Source organism: Arachis ipaensis, chromosome B7 (genome assembly GCF_059453495.1).
Source record: "Arachis ipaensis isolate K30076 ecotype BB chromosome B7, ASM5945349v1, whole genome shotgun sequence".
Lineage (NCBI taxonomy): Eukaryota > Viridiplantae > Streptophyta > Magnoliopsida > Fabales > Fabaceae > Arachis > Arachis ipaensis.
Window position 1 is genome coordinate 102,708,853 of NC_142442.1, and position 24,518 is coordinate 102,733,370.

A 24,518-nucleotide genomic window follows, 5' to 3' on the forward strand; every position below is an offset into this window, starting at 1 on the left:
ATTGCCATTGGTACTCAGAGCCTTCAGCTTTCTCACTCTTTCCCTTTTTCTTTTCTCGCTTTATTTTTGCATTTGCTTCTTCAAGGTTTTCATGATTTTCAAAAGATTTCACAAAATGTCCTAGATGAAAACTTCAATTAAATAAAATCTAATGCAATTAAGCAACAATCAAACATACTAGCTTCCCAATACTTTTATGCACATGCTAAAATCTTCTTTAATGCCTTGTTTGCTTATGATCATGATACCTTGTTGCTTTTGAATTCACAAAACTCAAGTTGGTAATCATAATGACATAGCACCATGTTGCAATTTAAAAATCAAAATATGCCTTTTCATACACACATGCATACAGAGAAGGTAAAGACAATCATGCAGTTTATAGTGCTTGAAACAAATTAGAGGAAAAAAAACTTTACAACCTTGTAGTTCATCTTCTCTATTGTTGTCATTTTCCTCCCATTCTCCTCCTTCCCATACCAAACTCAGAATGCTTGCTCATCCTCAAGCAACAATTAGAACAATGGCTATGGGGCTAAGATGGGTCATGAATGTCTTTACACAATGAAATGTTAGTAGCACATGTGTTTTAAGCAAGCAAAATTAAAGATAATAATCAAGGCACAAGAGACAGAGACATTGTGATTGCAAGCTTAAGAAGGTGAGCATAATACTTTACATAAAGAATAAGTGGCACACCAAACTTAATGTGACACTTTCGCTTGGAATCAATGCAAGTATCCAGTAAAGATTTGAAGCAAATTGTGTTGCATAGCAACACCAAACTTAGAATGCAATCCTATGTCCATTTATTTGAATTAAAACCAAGCAAATGAAACTGTTCTTTATTAAATACAATCACTGAGCCAAGAATCTGTCATTAATAAAGCTCTCTTGGTGATGTATTAATAAACACAGCAAATAAGCAAACTAAAATGGAAGCATTAAAAACAAAAAATTAACTAAAGTAAACAGAATAACAAAATATCAAACCAAAAGAAAATTAACACTGCAAAGACATTATGGTTATGCAGACAAGTGGTGTTGCTGAACGATTTGCATAGAAAAATAGGTGGCACACCAAACTTAGAATCTTGGTGTGTCGCTTTTCATTTTTGATTTGATGCAATCATCCAAAAAGATTGAAAACAATTTGTTGCAAGGCAACACCAAACTTAGAATGTAACCATATGTCAATTTATTGAATTTTAAACAAAGCAAGGAGAAAAAAATATACCTACTGTCTACATGTTCCTTACTTTCTTCCTCTTCTTCCAATTTGTTAAGAGGAATGACTTCAAGAGAGGAGAAGATTCAGCTATTGCCCCCTGTCTTGGTTTCCTCTCAGCAAGCTTTTTGTTGTACATGGCTTGATTGAGCTTGCCTGCTATTGGTCCAGGGGTTGGATTGCTTGTGGTTGACCTCCTCTTGAATGTTGTCCTTGGTAGTTTGGTCGCAATCCTCTTTTCGGTGCTTTTGTCAATTGCCTTTACTTCTTTGAATCCAAGTCTTGGTGGTTGTGTGATTTTTGGAGTTTTGTATTCATCGAAAGCCTTTTGTATTGGTGGTTCCATGAACTCCTCCTTTATGTACTTCTCTGCCTCACTTGAGTTTGGAATGACTTGTTCACTTTCTTGCTCCTCCACTTCCTCTTTTACACCCAACATTTGTTTCAATCGCTCTAACATGGGGGAGGTTTGTCGATCTTCCCAACATTTCTTCATCTCCTCGTCATACCTTTCAATCATGGATTCAAATCTTGAGGCGTTTTGGTCCAGGGAGGTTTGTGAGAGTTGTGAGTCTTCATGTTCTCTTGTCATCTCAAGTGTAGTTTCAGGTTCAACCACCTCATTCTTCATTGAAAGTTCACTTGATGCAGTGGCCTCCTTATCTTGCTTTTCCACTTCCTCACCCACACATTTGTCTTCATCCTCACTGGTTGATGGTTCTAAGATTCCCCTTGTTTGCTCTAAGGACCCATTTATCTGCTCGAGGATGGTTTCTTCCCAAGATGGGGATTTTGTGTAAAATTCCACTAGTTTTCTCTATATTCCAATGCCTTCACGGTATTCCTCATCTGTTAATTCAATGCCTTCAAGGTATTCCTCATCTTTTAATTCAAGAGATGAAGGTCGAGAGTAATTTTGGTGAAGTGAATGTGTTGTGGTGAAGTTATGTTGAGGGGTGTGGAATGAGTTGTGTGATCGATGGGATGACTGGTATGGATTTTGGAGGAAACTTTGTGTTGAGGCATAATCAAGTGATGAAGAACTTTCAAATGAGAAACTGGGACGTGAGGGTGGATGCTTTTCCATTCTTTGGCGATGCTTCCATCTTCCATGAGGATAATGATATGAATCATTTTGTGGTGGTGGTTGGTATCCCATATGATTCTCTTGCTCATCTTGTGTCTCTGAAGCCAATCTCCATGAATTGGAGTGCTCAGGATTTGTAATTTGTTGGTGATATTCCCAACCACCATTAGAGATTGGTGATGGTGGGTGATATCCCATAAAATTTGTTTGACCATAAGATGAGTTGAACTCCATTTGAATTTTGTAAAACACAACACCAAGGAGAATTGAAATTCATATCTCAGAGATGAATTTCTTAGTGAGGCAATAACTCAAACACCTTGGTTTCAACTTAGAGCAGAGAACAAAAACAAAGAAAATGCTTGATCTAGACTTCTCACCCACTTAATCATTGTTGATCTAATCAATCCCCGGCAACGGCGCCAAAAACTTGATGAGTATTTTGGTGAAACATAAATTTCCCCCAAAACACACAAATCTAACCGGCAAGTGCACCGGGTCGCATCAAGTAATAATAACTCACGGGAGTGAGGTCGATCCCACAGGGATTGATGGATCAAGCAATTTTAGTGGGTGATTAGTTTAGTCAAGCTGACATTTAGTGAATTGTGTGAAATTGTAGCCAACAGAAAGTAAATGACAATGAATTTAAAGTTGCAGAATGTAAATTGGCAAGTAACTTAAAGAGCAAGAAATTAAAATTGCAAGAATCTTAAATGACAAGAAATATAAATTGCATTAAATGTAAAGGGAATTGGGAATTAGATTTGCAGAAATTAAACAAGGAAAAGTTAAATTGCAACAAGCAGAGAAGTAAAAGATGGATTTGATTGATTCGGAACCAAAACAGAAATGTAAATAAACATGAAAAGCAATAAACAGAGAATGTAAAATTGGAATTAAGATCTCAGGATCCAAGAGACTAGATAACCAAGTCTAGATCTCAATGCCTTCCTAGATCCAACAAGAACAATTGCAAAGGAAATGTAAATTGCAGAGAAAGTAGATGAAGAGCAATTAACAGAAACTTCGATTTAATTAAGCAGTAAAGAAAGCAGAGAGAAATCTCAGAGGGAGAATGAAACAGAACACCTTCAATTCTCCACCCAAGACTCAAACACAAAGAAAAGAAAATTAAAGAGAGCTCTCAAATCCTCGTGCTCCCTCGTGGAGCCAGCCTCCTCACAAATATGAAAATGATGCCTTATATAGGCTTTACAAAATGAAAATGAAATTCAAAACAAATTACAATTAAAATGAAATTTCTATTCTAACTATCTCTTGTGCCTTTGAGTGGTGTCAATTAGGCCCTTGCTCTTGATGGAATTGGGTTGATAAAGGCCTTGGTTGATTGCTCTTGGAGTTGGAGAAAGATCCATTGTGAACCGGGTTGAAAAACATAAAAGCTTGAGTAAAAGTTTGAGCAAAAGTTAGGGGTCTAACTTTTGCTCCAACGTTGGCCTCCCTTATGCATGTTCATGGCGCCAACTTTGTCCTCTTGTTATGTTGCTAATTTTATGCCCAATATAGACTATCATATATGGTTGGAAAGCTCTGAATGTCAGCTTTATAACCCACTTGGAATCACTTCAATTGAGCATCTACAACTCAAGTTATGATCATTTGAAGAGGGCATGGTCGCTGGCTTTGGTGTGCAGCGTTTGAGGTAACGTTTGCCTCAAACGTTGGCGAAAATGCCAGTTCTGGAGGCTCAAACGTATTGTCCACCCCATACTATTATACATTGTTGGAAAGCCCTGGATGTCTACTTTCCAATGCCGTTGAGAGCACATTATTCGGAGCTCTACAGCTCGAGTTATACTCCGTTGAAGGTGCAGAGGTCAGTTGGCCTCACTGCAGGTTGCCACCATGTTCGTTTATGCACATTGCGGGGCAGTTTTCTCCCTCAATTTTAGTGTCCACCATGCAGTGCCATATATGCTTGGAAAGCTCTTGATTCCTACTTTCCAATGCTTCTTGAATCACTTCATTTGGAGCTCTGTAGCTCAAGTTATTCTTGTTGGAAGTATACCCCTTGTATGCCTTGTGGTGTGTGGCGCCAACGTTAGCCCAAAAGTTTGGGGTCTAACGTTGGCGCAAACTTTTGCTCCTCCCTTTGGATTTTTCTCATGGCAACGTTAGCCCAAAAGTTAGGGGTCTAACGTTGGCGCAAACTTTTGGTGCCCAGGGAGTAATTTTCAAGTTCTAACGTTAGCTTCAAAGTTAGGGGTCTAACTTTGAGGCTAACTTTTCACCCAAAAGTTTGTGCAAAAGTTTGAGGTTAACTTTAGGTCCAACTTTTTGCTTCCTAGTTCAATTTCACTTATTCCATTGTCCTCTCTTTACTCCTAGCCATTCCTTCTTGCTTCACCCTTTCTCCAAGCCTTCTTCACCTATCATTAATCAACCAAACACATCAAAGCTATGCTCAAAATCATGAGATATTCATTCTTTCATAATATGTGACAATTTTAGCATAAAACCTCATGAAATAGCATGAATTCATACATGGTTGATTAAATCAAAGGAAGCATGAAAATCTACCCACTTGGCTTGCTTATGGCTCAAGAAAGTGCATAAAACCTATTGAAAACAAAGGAAAAAGTATAGAAAAACATGACATGGTAACATGTCTTCAGACCCCAGAGGCTATTGGCATTCCAAGCACTGGTGGAGATTTCTAGATGAATTTAAACACAAGCCACCATAACAGGAAGCTCTTCAAATGTCCAACTTAAGGACTTTAACTAAAAGTGCTAGGAGGGAGACAACCCACCATGGTATGATCATTTTTCTTTAATTTTTATTTAGTTTTATCTGTATTCCAGTTTTATTTTGTTTTATTATATTGAACCTGGAATTTTGTATCTCACTCATATTAGTCATTGCATTCTGCATCTTTCATGCATATTTTAAGAAAAAAAGAAAAAAAGGGGTGCACGACACGACCGCATGCCCCATGCAATCGCGTCAAATGGCGAACTACACTGCCCACGCGACCGCGTCATCCACGCGGCCGCATGACCTGGAATTCGGCGTAAGGAACCAACGTCCAGAGAGTTGGGCTGGAATCGTGCGGCCATTGTGCGTCTAGCACAAAATTGCCCACGCGATCGCATGCCCTATGCGATCGCGTCACTTGCACACAATCAATCCCACGCGACCGCGTGAGCGATGCGACCGCGTGAGCGACGCGACCGCGTCGCATGTATTGCACAAATCCCAAAAAGAAGATAGAGAGTTGCGCTGGAACGACGCTGGTTTCTTGCGTTTAGCACACTTTCCAGCGACGCGATCGGATGCCCCATGCGATCGCGTCATCCCTTCTTTTACCCCCTCCATGCGATCGTGCGCCCCACGTGATCGCATCATTTACTCTTTCTGCCCTCCGCGCGATCGCATCACCCACGCGATCGCGTCAACCACCTTTTTCACTCCAGCCACGCGACCGCGTGCTCCACGCGGTCGCGTAGATTCAAAAATATAAGCCCCGCAGTCACGCGAAACCCCATCAGTCGCGACGCCCCCCAATTCTTCTTCCCCCTCTCTTCTCCCTAACCCTCAACCACCCTGCCACCTCCGCGCCACCACCCAGACACCGCCGACCACCCGGACACCGCCGCCACCTACCACCCTCCCTCCTTCCCCCTTCTTTCTTCCACTTTCTTCTTTCTTCCTCCTCCTCCGCCACTGCCCTCCGCGAACCACCACCCACCGCCGCCATCCGTACCCCCGCTCCCACCACCACCCGTAACCCCCAACCCTCTCCCCTATTTCCCCCATTACCCTTCCCAAAGCCCCTACCCCCAAACAGCTGCAACCACCGTGCCCACCGCCGCCAGCCGCCGCGCCGGACGTCACCGCCACCACCCCCAGCCACCTCTGTACCCCAACCTCCTTCTTTTGCCTTCCAGGTTTCGCAACACGCAATCCCTTTTATCCGTTCGTAGTTTATTCTTATTTTTCCATTTTTGTTCATGTTAGGATAGTTAGATATGCATGTTGTAGTGGATTTTAGGTTGTTAGGTAGCCTAGGATATGGTTAGTGGATTTAGGTCTGTTTATTTGCACTGTTCTTGTTTCTGCTTTATCAAATTTGCAAATCTGTTGCTGTTGTGATCTTGTTCATATGCTGTACATTCATGTATTTGCTGCTCTTTACATTAAACTTTCATGTTTATATTTCGTATATGTAATTGCAAGCTTTAATTTGGATTCATATGAACTGCTTGTTTGCTGTTTATTTTCCGGGAAAGTCCTATTTTAGCCGGAATGCTGCCCAAATTTCAGTGAAATATTTTTGTTCATGTCTTGGTTTTGGCATTTTCAACTGTGCTTTCCTATAATTTCACCAAACCAATTCATGAATGCTTAGGCATGCATTCTTATTTTCTTTGATCTCCTGGTTCATAAATTGCACTTTTGATGTTTGATTCCTATTTTTGCTTTCTTTATCTCTATTTGAATCATCATCAAACTGTTTTACTTGTTTAAATATGAGTTACCTATAGTTTCTACCTGTGATTACTTGTTACTAGGTCTATTTTCATTATGCCTCTTACTTTAACCCACTTTTCGCTAACTCACTAATTTTAACTCTAACCAACCTAACCTTTTCAAAACTTCTTTTATTGCTTTTCTTTCACTTTCTTTTAGCATTCTAACCAAGGCATGATGTTAATTTTTCCATTTAACTTGCATTCAATTACATTTTAGATTGTGATTTCTCTTTTCAGAATTTTCACTCACATACAATTCTAAATGCGCATTTTACTTAACTCATATTCATTATCCTATTGCACCTTTGCCACTTTGTGTTTTCTTTGATTATTTGCCTATTTGCTTTCCTATTTTTATTATATCCTGGTTTTCTGTTTTTCAGGATGTCAGATTCCCAGAGAAGGGGCAAAGGTAAGGCCACTACTGGCAAAAGGAAAAGAGGTGAAGCCTCCGTGTCTATCATCGACCTCATGCATGATGCCTCCTTGCGGGAGAAAGCCTTTACCCCACAGGAGAAGGCCGACCAGCTACTTCCCACCACTGACCCAGTAAAGTTTGCAAACCGATACTGTGAGCTGAAGTATCCGGTGTTTGCAAACTCCAGGAACCTATACCTGGAGCGGACTTTGAAGATCTCAGAAGAACTCCAGCTATATACCTCTGATCAGATCAAACAACGAGGCTGGTTCTTTCTAGAGAGACCTCTGACTGAGGTTAATGCATCTTGGGTTAGGGAATTCTACTGTAACTACTTCAAAACTTCCCTAGATGCAGTAAACCTCAGAGGGAAGCATATATTGGTTACTGAGGAGGCAATAGAAGAGGTTCTGAAACTTTTGCCTAAGACTGATCAAACAGATGGCTATCAGAAAGCTGAGGAGGATATGCGCTTCATGAAGTTTGACAGGGATGCAGTCAAGGCCCGGATTGCCCTTGACCTGTCAGTTCCTTGGATCATGGGTCAGAACACCACCATGCCCAAAGGGATCAAGCGGATTTACCTGAACGATGAGGCTCGGCTATGTGATGCTAGGGCATTTTGGCCAGTTTCACTGACCTTTTTTTTACTATTTTTAGGGTAGTTTCATGCATTTTCTTAGAAAATAAGCTCTTTTTGGGTAGATATTCACTTACATATTGATTCAAGCATACATTGTGCACTTTACATGATTTCATGAGAATTTTACATGAATTTAATGACAAATTGGATGTTGCATTTCCCATGACTTGGATTAGAACTTTGATGCACTTTATTGCTTGATTTCAGGACAAAAGAAGCAAGGAAGAACCACGTTAGCAGCCACGTTAATCTAACTAACGTGACCTCTAACGTGGAATGGGAGCTAACTTGCAAAGTTAATGAGAAAAGTAATCACCAATAACGCCCTCGAAGCCATAATAGCCCACATTAAGAGTCACGTTAACTTAGTTAACGTGAACTCTAATGTGGAAGAAGACAATAAGGCCAACGTTAGTGACACTCTCCTTTGTCACTAACGTTGGACCAAGCTCATAATTGGCCACGTTAGTTGCCACGTTAACTTAGTTAACATAGCTTCTAACGTTAAGAAGCAAAAGGGAAGCCAACGTTAGTGACATTCACCTTTGTCACTAACGTTGGCCAAGCTTCCATAAGCCACGTTAACTCCCACGTTAACTTAGTTAACGTGGAAGCTACGTGGAGAGAGCAATTGGTCGCCAACGTTAGTGACACTTACCTTTGTCACTAATGTTGGGCTGAACCACCAAGAGCCACCATGAGCAACGTTAACTCCCACGTTAACTTAGTTAACGTGGAAGCTAACCTGGATAAAGAGGTAATGAGCCAACGTTAGTGACACTCACCTTTGTCACTAACGTTGGAGATGGCTAGCATGACTACTTTAGAAGCTACATTAACTTAGTTAACGTGGACTCTAACGTGAGAAAGAGGGGCACATTGGAACGTTAGTGACAAAGGTAAGTGTCACTAACGTTCTCGAAGGATTGGCAAGCTTACGTTAAGAGCCATGTTAACTAAGTTAACGTGGACTCTAACGTAGGGAAGGGGGAGGTTTATCAATGTTATTGGGAAAGGTAAGTCCCAATAACGTGTGCGAAGGACCAAGAGGCAACGTTAGTGGTAACGTTTGTGCCACTAACGTTGAGGTTAACGTGGCTCATACTTGGGTAAGCAACGTTAGTGAAAAGGGTGATTGTCACTAACATTCTTGAACCCACACTTTCACTTAACGTTAACATCACTAACGTCCTGAGCTAAAAGTCCCTGCCTACTTCACACTTTCTCTCTGCAAGCAAAGCTAAGCCCAATGATGAAGATAACTGCTTAAAACTCAGGATCCAAAAGCCCATACCCAAAACTTGAAGAGCCAACTAGAAGATCAGAAGAGTAGTATATATAGGAGTAACTTTATATTAGTTTGGGGAGCTGGAAACTTTAGGGAGCCTTTGGCCTAGAATTACTCTCTGTATTTTACTTTCTCTGCACTTCTAGTTTACTTTCAGCATGTATTCTCCATCTTTATTTTCATTTTCCAGAGCTATGAACAACTAAACCCCTTTGGTATGCGAAATTGTTACTCAGAGGTTGTAAAATTTGTTGCTCGTTCTCTCCCTGGCAATGGCGCCAAAACCGGTGCACAATACCATGGTCCAAACATAACTTCACAACTTCGCACAACTAACCAGCAAGTGCACTGGGTCGTCCAAGTAATAAAACCTTACGTGAGTAAGGGTCGATCCCACGGAGATTGTTGGTATGAAGCAAGCTTGGTCACCTTGTAAATCTCAGTCAGGCAGATAATAATTGATTATGGAGTTTTCGAAAATAAATTATAAATAAATAGAAAATAAAGATAGAAATACTTATGTAATTCATTGGTGGGAATTTCAGATAAGCATATAGAGATGCATTCGTTCCTCTGAACCTCTTCCTTCCTGCTGTCTTCATCCAATCAATCCTACTCCTTTCCATGGCTGGCTTTATGTAAGGGCATCACCGTCGTCAATGGCTACATCTCATCCTCTCTGTGAAAATGGTCCGATGCGCTGTCACTGCATGGCTAATCATCTGGAGGTTCTCGATCATACTGGAATAGGATTTACTATCCTTTTGCGTCTGTCACTACGCCCAGCACTCGCGAGTTTGAAGTTCATCACAGTCATTCAATCCTTGAATCCTACTCGGAATACCACAGACAAGGTTTAGACTTTCCGGACTCTCATGAATGCCACCATCAATCTAGCTTATACCACGAAGATTCTGATTAAGAGATCCATGAGATATTCATCCAATCTAAGGTGAAACGGAAGTGGTTGTCAGGCACGCGTTCGTATGGAAATGATGATGATTGTCACATTCATCACATTCATATTGAATTGTGAATGAATATCTTAGAAGCGGAATAAGTTGAATTGAATAGAGAAACAGTAGTACTTTGCATTAATTCGTGAGGAACAGCAGAGCTCCACACCTTAATCTATGGTGTGTAGAAACTCTACCGTTGAAAATACATAAGTGATAAAGTCCAGGCATGGCCGAATGGCCAGCCCCCATGATCTAAGAACTAGACGTCCCAAGATGCCTAATACAATAGTAAAAGATCCTATTTATACTAAACTAGTTACTACGGTTTACAGAAGTAAGTAATTGATGCATAAATCCACTTCCGGGGCCCACTTGGTGTGTGCTTGGGCTGAGCTTGAATGTTATACGTGCAGAGGCTTCTTCTGGAGTTGAACACCAAGTTGTAACGTGTTTTTGGTATTCAACTCTGGTTCGTGACGTGTTTCTGGCATTTAACTCTAGACTACAGCAAAGAACTGGCGTTCAAGACCCTTTTGCGTCGTCTAAACTCGGCCAAAGTATGGACTATTATATATTTCTGGAAAGCCCTGGATGTCTACTTTCCAACGCAATTGGAAGCGCACCATTTTGAGTTCTGTAGCTCCAGAAAATCCACTTTGAGTGCAGGGAGGTCAGAATCCAACAGCATCAGCAGTCCTTCTTCTACCTCTGAATCTGATTTTTGCTCAAGTCCCTCAATTTCAGCCAGAAAATACCTGAAATCATAGAAAAATACACAAACTCATAGTAAAGTCCAGAAATGTGAATTTAACATAAAAACTAATAAAAACATCCCTAAAAGTAACTAGATCCTACTAAAAACATACTAAAAACAATGCCAAAAAGCGTATAAATTATCCGCTCATCACAACACCAAACTTAAATTGTTGCTTGTCCCCAAGCAACTAAAAATCAAATAGGATAAAAAGAAGAGAATATACTATAAATTCCAAAATATCAATGAAACATAGCTCCAATCAGATAAGCGAGACTTGTAGCTTTTTGCCTCTTGAATGATTGAGGTTCAGAATGATTGGCATCTATAGGAACTCAGAGTTCAGATAGTGTTATTGATTCTCCTAGTTCAGTATGTTGATTCTTGAACACAGCTACTTTATGAGTCTTGGCCGTGGCCCTAAGCACTTTGTTTTCCAGTATTACCACCGGATACATAAATACCGCAGACACATAATTGGGTGAACCTTTTCAGATTGTGACTCAGCTTTGCTAAAGTCCCCAATTAGAGGTGTCCAGGGTTCTTAAGCACACTCTGTTTTTGCTTTGGACCTTGACTTTAACCGCTCAGTCTCAAGTTTTCACTTGACACCTTCACGCCACAAGCACATGGTTAGGGACAACTTGGTTTAGCTGCTTAGGCCGGGATTTTACTCCTTTAGGCCCTCCTATCCACTGATGCTCAAAGCCTGGGATCCTTTTTATTTACCCTTGCCTTTTGGTTTTAAGGGTTATTGGCTTTTTGCTCTTGCCTTTTGGTTTTAAAAGCTTTTGGCTTTTTCTGCTTGCTTTTTCTCTTTTTTTTTTCTATTTTTTTATTTTTTCGCTATTTTTTTTTCTAATTTTTTTTCTGCAAGCTTTTGTATTCACTACTTTTTCTTGCTTCAAGAATCATTTTTATGATTTTTCAGATTATCAAATAACATGTCTCCTTGTCATCATTCTTTCAAGAGCCAATATATTTAACATTCTTAAACAACAACTTCAAAAGACATATGCACTGTTCAACCATTCATTTAGAAGACAAAAAGTATTGTCACCACATCAATATAATTAAACTAAGTTCAAAGATAAATTCGAAACTCATGTACTTCTTGTTCTTTTGAATTAAAAACATTTTTCACACAAACTCATAGTAAAGTCCAGAAATGTGAATTTAACATAAAAACTAATAAAAACATCCCTAAAAGTAACTAGATCCTACTAAAAACATACTAAAAACAATGCCAAAAAGCGTATAAATTATCCGCTCATCACCCTTTCATTGGGTTAGGGAGCTCTGTTGTAATTTGATGGATCAATTTTTGTTTTCATTCTCCTTCTTCTATCTTTTCTCTTGATTTTACTAGAAAGTTTTCGATCTTCATCCAATTGGGTAGTTATCTTGGAAAAGAAGCTATTCATACTTGGATCTCTTCTGAACCTTGAAAGAGGAATGAAGGGATCATGCTAGAAATGCTTTCTCATGCTGTACCAAATTGGGTGTGGATGGATGTGTGACTATAATCCTTCCAACACTTGATTTGGGAAATTCATGTGGTATAATCAGTGACCATACTTCATCTCTTCTCATGAGCTATTGACCAAGGAATTGGCTATTTATCAAGATTTGAGAGATTGAATTACAAGGAATTGTAATTCGATCACTTAAGATTGCCAAGGAGATCAATGAATGCATTGATTGAGGAAGAGATGAAAATGAACTTGATCCGGAGAATGCAACATCTCCTGAGCCCAATGAACTCCCCATTTCTGATCTTACTCATTCTCTTTAATTTCTGCCATTTACTTTTATGAGCAATTTCCCCATCCCATTTAAGATTCTGCAATTTACTTTCCGCTATTTACATTCAGCTCTTTATTTCCAGTATTTACTGTTTCTGCTATTTACTTTCCCGCCATTTAATTTTCTTCACTTCCCAACTCAAATTCTGGTTCGCTCAACTAGAACATTCCTTTAATTAAAGTTGCTTGATCAATCAATCTCTGTGGGATTCGACCTCACTCTATTGTGAGTTTTTACTTGACGACGAATTCGGTACACTTGCCGAAGGAAATTTGTTGCGATACAAGTTTTTCGCGTATTAAGTTTATGGCGCCGTTGCCGGGGATTGATTTTGAATCAAGAATGATTAAATTGGAGTATAACTAGATTGAGCATTTTTACTTTGTTTGATTTAATTTTCTGTTTGAGTAATTTACTTTCAATTTTAGTTAATTTCTTCCCCTCCCCCTACTTTTTCGTTTTTTTTAGTTATTTAAATTTCAATTCACTGACCCACTAACTGTTTGATATATTGCATCACTCACACTAACAGTAATTCTAACAGAAATACTTCCTGCATCTATAGGAACTCAGAGTTCAGATAGTGTTATTGATTCTCCTAGTTCAGTATGATGATTCTTGAACACAGCTATTTTATGAGTCTTGGCCGTGGCCCTAAGCACTTTGTTTTCCAGTATTACCACCGGATACATAAATGCCACAGACACATAATTGGGTGAACCTTTTCAGATTGTGACTCAGCTTTGCTAAAGTCCCCAATTAGAGGTGTCTAGGGTTCTTAAGCACACTTTTTTTTTTTGCTTTGGACCTTGACTTTAACCGCTCAGTCTCAAGTTTTCACTTGACACCTTCACGCCACAAGCACATGGTTAGGGACAACTTGGTTTAGGCCAGGATTTTATTCCTTTAGGCCCTCCTATCCACTGATGCTTAAAGCCTTGGGATCCTTTTTATTACCCTTGCCTTTTGGTTTTAAGGGTTACTGGATTTTTGCTCTTGCCTCTTGGTTTTAAGAGCTTTTGGCTTTTTCTGCTTGCTTTTTCTTTTTGTTTCTATTTTTTTTTTCGCTATTTTTTTTCTTTTTTTTTCTGCAAGCTTTGTTCTTTGCTGCTTTTTCTTGCTTCAAGAATCATTTTTATGATTTTTCAGATTATCAAATAACGTGTCTCCTTATCATCATTCTTGCAAGAGCCAACATATTTAACATTCTTAAACAACAACTTCAAAAGACGTATGCACTGTTCAAGCTTTCATTCAGAAAACAAGAAGCATTGTCACCACATCAACATAATTAAACTAAGTTCAAGGATAAATTCGAAACTTATGTACTTCTTGTTCTTTTGAATTAAAACATTTTTCATTTAAGAGAGGTGATGGATTCATAGGACATTCATGACTTTAAGACAAAGTTACTAACTACTAATGATCATGTAATAAGACACAAATATAGATAAGCACTTAACATAGAGAAAACGAAAAACAGAGAATGTAAGAACAAGGAATGAGTCCACCTTAGTGATGGTGGCGTTTCCTTCTTGAGGAACCAATGATGTCCTTGAGCTCTTCTGTGTCTCTTCCTTGTCTTTGTTGCTCCTCCCTCATTGCTTTTTGATCTTCTCTTATTTCGTGAAGGATGATGGGGTGCTCTTGATGTTCCACCTTTAATTGTCCCATGTTGGAACTTAATTCTCCTAGGGAGGTGTTGATTTGCTCCCAATAGTTTTGTGGAGGAAAATGCATTTGAGGCATTTCCGGGATCTCATGGTGATGAGCATCATGCGCCTCTTGAGCTCCATGAATGGGCTCTCTTGCTTGCTCCATCCTTTTCTTAGTGATGGGCTTCTCTTCCTCAATGGTAATGTCTCCTTCTATGAAAGCTCCAACTGAGTAACATAGATGGCAAATAAGATGAGAAAAAGCTAACCTTGCCCAAGGAGAGGGCTTTTCGGCTATTTTGTAGAGTTCAAGGGAGATGACTTCATGAACTTCTACTTCCTCTCCAATCATGATGCTATGGATCATGATGGCCCGATCCACAGTAACTTCAGATCGGTTGCTAGTGGGGATGATGGAGCGTTGGATGAATTCCAACCATCCTCTAGCCACAGGCTTGAGGTCCAGTCTTCTTAATTGAACTGGCTTGACTTTGGAGTCAATCTTCCATTGAGCTCCTTCCACACATATGTCCATGAGGACTTGGTCCAACCTTTGATTAAAGTTGACCCTTCTAGTGTAGAGGCGTGCATCTCCTTGCATCATAGGCAAGTTAAACACCAACCTCACATTTGCCGGACTAAAATCTAAGTATTTCCCCCGAACTATTGTAATATAATTCTTTGGGTTTGGGTTCTTACTTTGATCATGGTTCCTAGTGATCCATGCATTGGCATAGAACTCTTGAACCATTAGGATGCTGACTTGTTGGGTGGGTTTTGTTAGAACTTCCCAACCTCTTCTTTGGATTTCATATCAGATCTCCGGATACTCATTCTTCTTGAGCTTGAAAGGGACCTCGGGGATCACCTTCTTCTTGACCACAACATCATAGAAGTGGTCTTGATGAGTTTTGGAGATGAATCTTTCCATCTCCCATGACTCGGAGGTGGAAGCTTTTGTCTTCCCTTTCCCTTTTCTAGAGGATTCTCCGGTCTTAGGTGCCATCAATGGTAATGGAAAAATAAAAAGCTTATGCTTTTACCACACCAAACTTAGAATTTTGCTCGCCCTCGAGCAAGAGAAGAAAGAATAGATGAAGAAGAAGAAGAAAATATGGAGGAGAGGGGGAAAGGTTGTGTTTCGGCCAAGAAGGGGAAGAGAGGGTTGTGTTGTGTGAAAATGAAGAAGAATGGAGGGCTTTATATAGGGAAGGGAAGGGGGTAAGGTTCGGCCATATAGGGTGGGTTTGGGTGGGAAATTGATTTTGAATTTTGAAGGTAGGTGGAGTTTATGAGGTAGGTTTATGGGATTGTGTGAAAGAGAGGTGAGAAGAAGTGATTGGAGGTAGATGGGGATCCTGTGGGGTCCACAGATCCTGAGGTGTTCAAGGATTTACAACCTTGTACCAAATTAGGCATGCAAAATGCCCTTACACACAACTCTGGGCGTTCAACGCCAGATTGGTGCTTGTTCTGGACGTTGAACGCCCATTTGTTGCCCATTTCTGGTGTTGAACGCCAGAACCATGCTTGTTCTGGGCGTTCAGTGCCAGCTCTTCTCCAGGGTGCCATTCTGGCGTTCAAACGCCCAGATACTGCCCATTTTGGGCGTTCAGCGCCAGAACCATGCTCTGTTCTGGTGTTGAACGCCAGCCAGATGCTTCTTACTAGCGTTTAAACGCCAGTAAGGTCTTCCTCCAGGGTGAGATTTTTCTTCTGCTATTTTTTTTTATTCCATTTTCAATTTTTATATTTATTTTGTGACTCCACATGATCATGAACCTAATAAAACATGAAAGAACAAGAAAAATAGAATTAGATAAATAAAAATTGGGTTGCCTCCCAACAAGCGCTTCTTTAATGTCAATAGCTTGACAGTGGGCTCTCATGGAGCCTCACAGATGTTCAGAGCATTGTTGAGACTCCCGAACACCAAACTTAGAGTTTGGATATGGGAGTTCAACACCAAACTTAGAGTTTGGTTGTGGCCTCCCAACACCAAACTTAGAGTTTGACTGTATGGGCTCTGGTTGACTCTGTTTTGAGAGAAGCTTTTTATGCTTCCTCTCCATGTTTACAGAAGGGTAACCTTGAGTTGTAAACACAAGGGAGTTCTCATTCAATTGGAGGACTAATTCACCTCTGTCAACATCAATCACAGCTCTTGCTGTGGCTAGGAAGGGTCTTCCAAGGATGATGAATTCATCCTCATTCTTCCCAGTATCTAAGACTATGAAATTAGCAGGGATGTAAAGGCCTTCAACCTTTACTAACACGTCCTCTACTTGTCCATAAGCCTATTTTCTTGAATTGTCTGCCATCTCTAATGAGATTTTAGCAGCTTGCACCCCATAGATTCCCAGTTTCTCTATTACAGAGAGGGGCATGAGGTTTATCCCTGAACCAAGGTCACACAGAGCCTTTTCAAAGATCATGTTGCCTATGGTACAAGGTATTACGAACTTTCCAGGATCCTGTTTCTTCTGAGGTAATGTCAGTTGATCCAGATCACTCAGTTCATTAGTGAACAAGGGAGCTTCATCTTCCCAAGTCTCAATACCAAATAATTTGGCATTCAGCTTCATGATTGCACCAAGGTACTTGGTAACTTGCTCTTCAGTAACATCCTCATTCTCTTCAGAAGAGGAATATTCATCAGAGCTCATGAATGACATAAGGAGGTTTAATGGAATCTCTATGGTCTCTAGATGAGCCTCAGATTCCTTTGGTTCCTTAGAGGGAAACTCCTTATTGATCACTGGACGTCCCAGGAGGTCTTCCTCCTTGGGATTCACGTCCTCTCCTTCCTTTACAGGTTCGGCCATGGTGATCAATTCAATGGCCTTGCACTTTCCTTTTGGATTTTCTTCTGTATTGCTTGGGAAAGTACTAGGAGGGATTTCAGTGATCCTTTTACTCAGCTGGCCCACTTGTGCCTCCAAATTTCTAATGGAGGACCTTGTTTCATTCATGAAACTTACAGTGGCCTTAGATAGATCAGAGACTAATTTTGCTAAATTAGAGGTGTTTTGTTCAGAGTTCTCTGTCTGTTGCTGAGTGGATGATGGAAAAGGTTTACTATTGTTAAACCTATTTCTTCCACCATTATTAAAGCCTTGTTGAGGCTTTTATTGATCCTTCCATGAGAGATTGATAGGTGAAGAAGGCTTGGAGAAAGGGTGAAGCAAGAAGGAATGGCTAGGAGTAAAGAGAGGACAATGGAATAAGTGAAATTGAACCAGGAAGCAAAAAGTTGGACCTAAAGTTAACCTCAAACTTTTGCACAAACTTTTGGGTGAAAAGTTAGCCTCAAAGTTAGACCCCTAACTTTGAAGCTAACGTTAGAACTTGAAAATTACTCCCTGGGCACCAAACGTTTGCGCCAACGTTAGACCCCTAACTTTTGGGCTAACGTTGGCATGAGAAAAATACAAAGGGAGGAGCAAAAGTTTGCGCCAACGTTAGACCCCTAACTTTTGGGCTAACGTTGGCGCCACACACCACAAGGCATACAAGGGGTATACTTCCAACAAGAATAACTTGAGCTACAGAGCTCCAAATGAGGTGATTCAAGAAGCATTGGAAATTAGGAATCAAGAGCTTTCCAAGCATATATGGCACTGCATGGTGGACACTAAAATTGAGGGAGAAAACTGCCCCGCAATGTGCATAAACGAACATGGTGGCAACCTACAGTGAGGCCAACTGACCTCTGCACCTTCAACGGAGTATAACTCGAGCTGTAGAGCTCCAAATAATGTGCTCTCAACGGCATTGGACAGTAGACATCCAGGGCTTTCCAACAATGTATAATAGTATGGGGTGGACAATACGTTTGAGCCTCCAGAACTGGCGTTTTCGCCAACATTTGAGGCAAACGTTACCTCAAACGCTGCACACCAAAGCCAGCGACCATGCCCTCTTCAAATGATCATAACTTGAGTTGTAGATGTCCAATTGAAGTGATTCCAAGTGGATTAGAAAGCTGACATTCAGAGCTTTCCAAACATATATGATAGTCTATATTGGGCATAAAATTAGCAACATGACAAGAGGACAAAGTTGGCGCCATGAACATGCATAAGGGAGGCCAACGTTGGAGCAAAAGTTAGACCCCTAACTTTTGCACCAACGTGGGTATCAGCAAAACAATGGGGCTGATATGAAAAGTTAGAGCAAAAGTTAGACCCCTAACTTTTGATCAAACTTTTACTCAAGCTTTTATGTTTTTCAACCCGGTTCACAATGGATCTTTCTCCAACTCCAAGAGCAATCAACCAAGGCCTTTATCAACCCAATTCCATCAAGAGCAAGGGCTCAATTGACACCACTCAAAGGCACAAGAGATAGTTAGAATAGAAATTTCATTTTAATTGTAATTTGTTTTGAATTTCATTTTCATTTTGTAAAGCCTATATAAGGCATCATTTTCATATTTGTGAGGAGGCTGGCTCCACGAGGGAGCACGAGGATTTGAGAGCTCTCTTTAATTTTCTTTTCTTTGTTTTTGAGTCTTGGGTGGAGAATTGAAGGTGTTCTGTTTCATTCTCCCTCTGAGATTTCTCTCTGCTTTCTTTACTGCTTAATTAAATCGAAGTTTCTGTTAATTGCTCTTCATCTACTTTCTCTGCAATTTACATTTCCTTTGCAATTGTTCTTGTTGGATCAAGGAAGGCATTGAGATCTAGACTTGGTTATCTAGTCTCTTGGGTCCTGAGATCTTAATTCCAATTTTACATTCTCTGTTTATTGCTTTTCATGTTTATTTACATTTCTGTTTTGGTTCCGAATCAATCAAATCCATCTTTTACTTCTCTGCTTGTTGCAATTTAACTTTTCCTTGTTTAATTTCTGCAAATCCAATTCCCAATTCCCTTTACATTTAATGCAATTTATATTTCTTGTCATTTAAGATTCTTGCAATTTTAATTTCTTGCTCTTTAAGTTACTTGCCAATTTACATTCTGCAACTTTAAATTCATTGTCATTTACTTTCTGTTGGCTACAATTTCACACAATTCACTAAATGTCAGCTTGACTAAACTAATCACCCACTAAAATTGCTTGATCCATCAATCCCTGTGGGATCGACCTCACTCCCGTGAGTTATTATTACTTGATGCGACCCGGTGCACTTGCCGGTTAGATTTGTGTGTTTTGGGGGAAATTTATGTTTCACCAAAATACTCATCAGGGTCCCAAACTAGGCATGTAAAGCTTCTGAGCAGCTTCAAACAGATTTTCAGGCTCCCGGGGTAACGAATGTCAGAATAGATTCTAGGATCCCAAGCCTTGTTTTTAAATCCGCCTCCGTCTTGATCTCCATGTTTCCATCCGGGCGGTTTAAAAAGTAAATTCTCACCATGGTAACCAAACATTTTCCGAGATCCATTCGATTGATTTTGATGCCAATCCGTGCACTTCGAGTTGAAGCATGGAACCTTATTGAACCTTGTGCACCAGCTCTGAGCACGAGCCATTTCCCTCTTACTTTTAAAGCCGCATAGAGCTCTAAGCTGGCCATCTGTCTCAAGTAAACCATATTCAAGTGAATAAGTAAAGTTAAAGGTTAAGGATTGTACCCACTTGAAGCTTGTATTAGGCGGTAATGGCCTTGGGGTAGGTGATTCCAATGGTTCTGTGAGTTCTACTCCCTGGTGCTCTTCTGTGAAAGTCTTCTATGTCTTTCTCATCACTCGAGTCATAGATGGGAGGCTGAGAGAAATCTACCTCTGCATCATCTTCGTATTCATTTGGGAAAGATTCTTCGATCATAGAGAATTCACTTGCAGATGCAAGTTCATTACTAAGAGAGCTTGACTTATGACTATCATCATCAAGGGAATTTGTGTCCTGGGTTATTCCGTCTAGTTCCTCATAAACGACTTGCCTTGGGGATTGTGCAATATCCTCCTTAGCATTAACTGTAACGTCTTTGACGGAGTTCTCCTCAACTCTGGATTCCCATGGAGGTTCAGCGTCTCCTAGATCTTCAACCAACTATTCTTCTTGTACAATGACAGCTTCTTCTGCTTGTTCGAGTACGAATTCTTGCTCTGTCTTGTCCACTGGAGTTTCTAATATCTCTTTCATGCTACGCTCTTCATTAGATTATCCACATGGGGCTGTGGTTGGTCCTTGAATGTTCGCGCATCTAGAAACTAATTGAATTACTGCTTGCTCCAGTTGTTGAATAGTTGCTTGAAGGTTATTTACTGTTGCCTTGAGGCGAACCTCTGATTCTCGGGGTGATGGATTTGGACATGAGACATAGGGAAGTGGTGGTGCTTGGGAGTGATTGGATTGGAACTGGGGTGGAAAAGGATTATACGGTGGCGAATGGTGAAGAGAAGCTTCTGAGTGTGGTGGTTCGAGGTTATGTTGAGAGGATGGTCTATAGGCACGGGGTGGGGCTTGTTGGTAGTTACAAGATTGTCCACCATATCTATCAGCTGGGTATGCATTGTAGAATGGTCATTGTCCATGATATCTTGGAGGGTGTTGTTGCCTAAAGGGTTGATTAGATCCTCTTGGTTCCATCCATCCTTGATTGGTCTGACCTTGATGCATATTCCTGTTGTAACTTCTATTTCCTTTAACAAAGTTAGAACCAAACTCAAAGAGAGAGGGGTGAGAGTTCATAGTAGCAAATAAAATTAAAAAGGAAAAACACAAATAAATAAACAAGTAAAAGAAAAATATTTACAATAACCAATAATAAGGCACACGTTAGCAGTTCCCCGGCAACGGCGCCATTTAGACGATCGGGGATTTTTGCCAGTAAGGAATGTCATAAAAACAGTCGCGTTGTAGATATAGTCTCTAAACCGACAGAAATCCCTTTCGTGCAAACGTTTTGGTTGTCACAAGTAACAAACCCCTTAAAATTGATAACCGATGTATTCAAACCTCGGGTCGTCTTCTCAAGGAACTGCAGGGAAGTATGTTCTTATTATTGGTTATGGAGATTGTAGAATTGAGGGTTTTAAGAATGAGGGACAATTATGACAATTGATTTAAATAGCAATTAAAATAAATAAACAAATACTGTAAAGCAAGCTTTTGGCAAGGTATGAGAAATTGGAAGTCCAGACTTAGTTATTCTTATCAACAACAATGAAAGTCGAATCTTAATTCCAATTAGTTAACCTTTGCTAAAGCAAGGGAAGGTCAAGAGACAAATTGGTTTGATCTTCGAATCCTATTTATTTACTAAGAAAAGATTGGGATTATTGAAGTTCAATTCAATTGGCAAGATACCAATTATCAATTATGCTGTTGAATTGGATAACTCCTGAGTTACTAATTTCTTAACCAAAACCAAAAGGGGAAAAGTAAATCTACTGGAATAAAGATGTCTTCAGAGTAAAAGCAATAATAGCATAAATGAGAGAAAGCAATATTAAACTGGAATACCTCAAATAACATTAATTCAAATAATCTGGAACATAGAAGAATTCATAAATCAAATTGCAAAAGTAAATAATCAACTAAAGTAAAGGAACATTAAACCTGGATTGAGAGTTACTCCTAAAACTAAGAGAAGTCCTAAATCCTAATCCTAAGAGAGAGAGAGGAGAGAACCTCTCTCAAAACTAGATCTAAAACATGAGAAGTGGAAATTGGCGAGCTCTCCCTCAATGGATGCATTCCCTCACTTCATAACCTTTGGTCTATGCCTTCTGGACTTGGATTTGGGCCAAAAAGGGTTTCAGAATTCGGTAGGAGCGTCTTCTGCAATTTCTGGTGCGTGGCCTCTATCACGCGTCTACGTGGGTCACGCGGTCGCGTTGTTCGGAGCTTTTCCTTGCCACGCGGTCGCGTCAGTCACGCGACCGTGTCATGTGCGTTCTGCTTAAGGCGCGCGGTCGCGTCAGTCATGCGGCCGCGTTGCTGCTGATTCACGCTTGGCACGCGATCGCGTCGTCCATGCGATCGCGTGGATACCAGTTTCTTCAAGGACTCCATTTTGCACTTCCCTTCCATTTTTGTATGTTTCCTTTCCATCCTTTAAGTCATTCCTACCTTAGAAGATCTGAAACTACTCAACACACTAATCGTGGCATCGAATGGAATTAAAGGTGATTAAAATAATTAATTTAAAAGCATAGGAAACATGTTTTTCACATACATCACATAATAAGGAAGGAAAAGTAAAACCATGCAATTAACATGAATAAGTGGGTAAAGAGTTGAATAAATCACTCAAACTAAGCACAAAATACATCATAAAATATGGGTTTATCAGGTACTTGCTGAATTGGATAAAAAAGGAGAATAGTTACCTCAACCTTTTTGAAGATTTCTACCATTTTGGGATCAAGTTCCATCTGCTTTCTGGGCTTCCTTTCAAGGTGGGAAAATGGGATAGAAATGGCGTCTCTTTTGACTTTAGCTTCCTTTGGTTCTCCATTCCTTGGTTGAGTTTCTTCTTCTTCAACCATGTCTTGTACTTCATCTTCCTCTTCAACATCCTCCACTTCAACCATGTCCTCAACTGGGGCGTTTCCTTGCAAGCTTGGCTCCTCATGATTTCTCTCTTGTTGTGTGGTTTCAGACTTCAAAGTGATGGCATTGATTCCACCTATGGGGTTGAGTACAGGTTGAGAAGGAATTCCACTGGAGCTTGAAAGCTGGTTATTGGGAGCGAAGAATGAATCCATCTTGGAGATGAGAGCTTGTAAAGTGGCATTCAGACCATTCATGGTAGAGTTAAGTGTAGTCTAAATGTTTTGTTGTCCTTGTGCAAGAGAACGAAGTATCTCATCATTAGAACAGAAAAGGGGATAAGTGATCTGAGGAGCCTGCTGTTGGTTGTCCTGAGACAATTGGGACTGTCGTAGGTGAGGTGCTCTGTAAGGCTGGTTCTGGTTTTGCTATTGATAAGGAGGGTTCTGCTGATTCCAGTACTGCTGATTGTTATTATTATTCCACCTCTAATTTTCCTGGTTGTCTCTGTCTCCTCTGTTGTAGTTGTCCTTCCATCCTTGGTTGGAGTTATCCCTCCAGCCTTGGGTGGAATTATCTCTCCACCCATGGTTGGAGTTGTCTTGCCAACCTTGGTTATAGTTCTTACCTTGGTTGTAATTGCCGTCTTGTTGATAGTATCCTTGATTTGGGTGGTCATAGAAGTTATGAGTAGCTGTCAAGGTGTTGTCTTCTTGTTGGAGCTGCGGACTGGTGCACGAATTGCGAATCACACTTTTCACAACGCGTACCACTAACCAGCAAGTGCACTGGGTCGTCCAAGTAATACCTTACGTGAGTAAGGGTCGAATCCCACGGAGATTGTTGGTTTAAAGCAATCTATGGTTATCTTGTAAATCTTAGTCAGGAAGTCAATTATGTTTATCAATTGAATTGTGAGTAACCAGTAGAGCATAAATTAAAAATTACTTGTTGTGCAGTAATGGAGAATATGTTGGAGTTTTGGAGATGCTTTGTCTTCTGAATCTCTGGTTTCCTCTGTCTTCTTGTTCACACACGCACGTCCCCCTATGGCAAGCTGTGTGTTGGTGGATCACCGTTGTCAATGGCTACCTTCCGTCCTCCCAGTGAAAACTACGCTCACGCGCTCTGTCACAGCACGGCTAATCACCGGTTGGTTCTCGATCCGGTTGGAATAGGATTTATTATCCTTTTGCATCTATCACTAACACCCAGCCTTCAGGAGTTTGAAGCTCGTCACAGTCATTCAATCCTTGAATCCTACTCGGAATACCACAGACAAGGTTTAGACTTTCCGGATTCTCATGAATACTGCCATCAGTTCTAGCTTATACCACGGAGATTCTGATTAAGGAATCTAAGAGATACTTATTTAATCGTATATAGAACGGAGGTGGTTGTCAGGCACACGTTCATGATTTGAGGAAGGTGATGAGTGTCACAGCTCATCACCTCCATCACAGTTAAGCGCGAATGAACATCTTAGATAGGAACAAGCGTGTTTGAATGGAAAACAGAAATACTTGCATTAATTCATCGAGACACAGCAGAGCTCCTCACCCCCAACAATGGGGTTTAGAGACTCATGCCGTCAGAGAATACAAAGTTTAGATCTGAAATGTCATGAGATACAAAATAAGTCTCTAAAAGTTGTTTAAATACTAAACTAGTAGCCTAGGGTTACAAAATATGAGTGGACTATGATGGATGATGCAGAGGTCCATTTCTGGGGC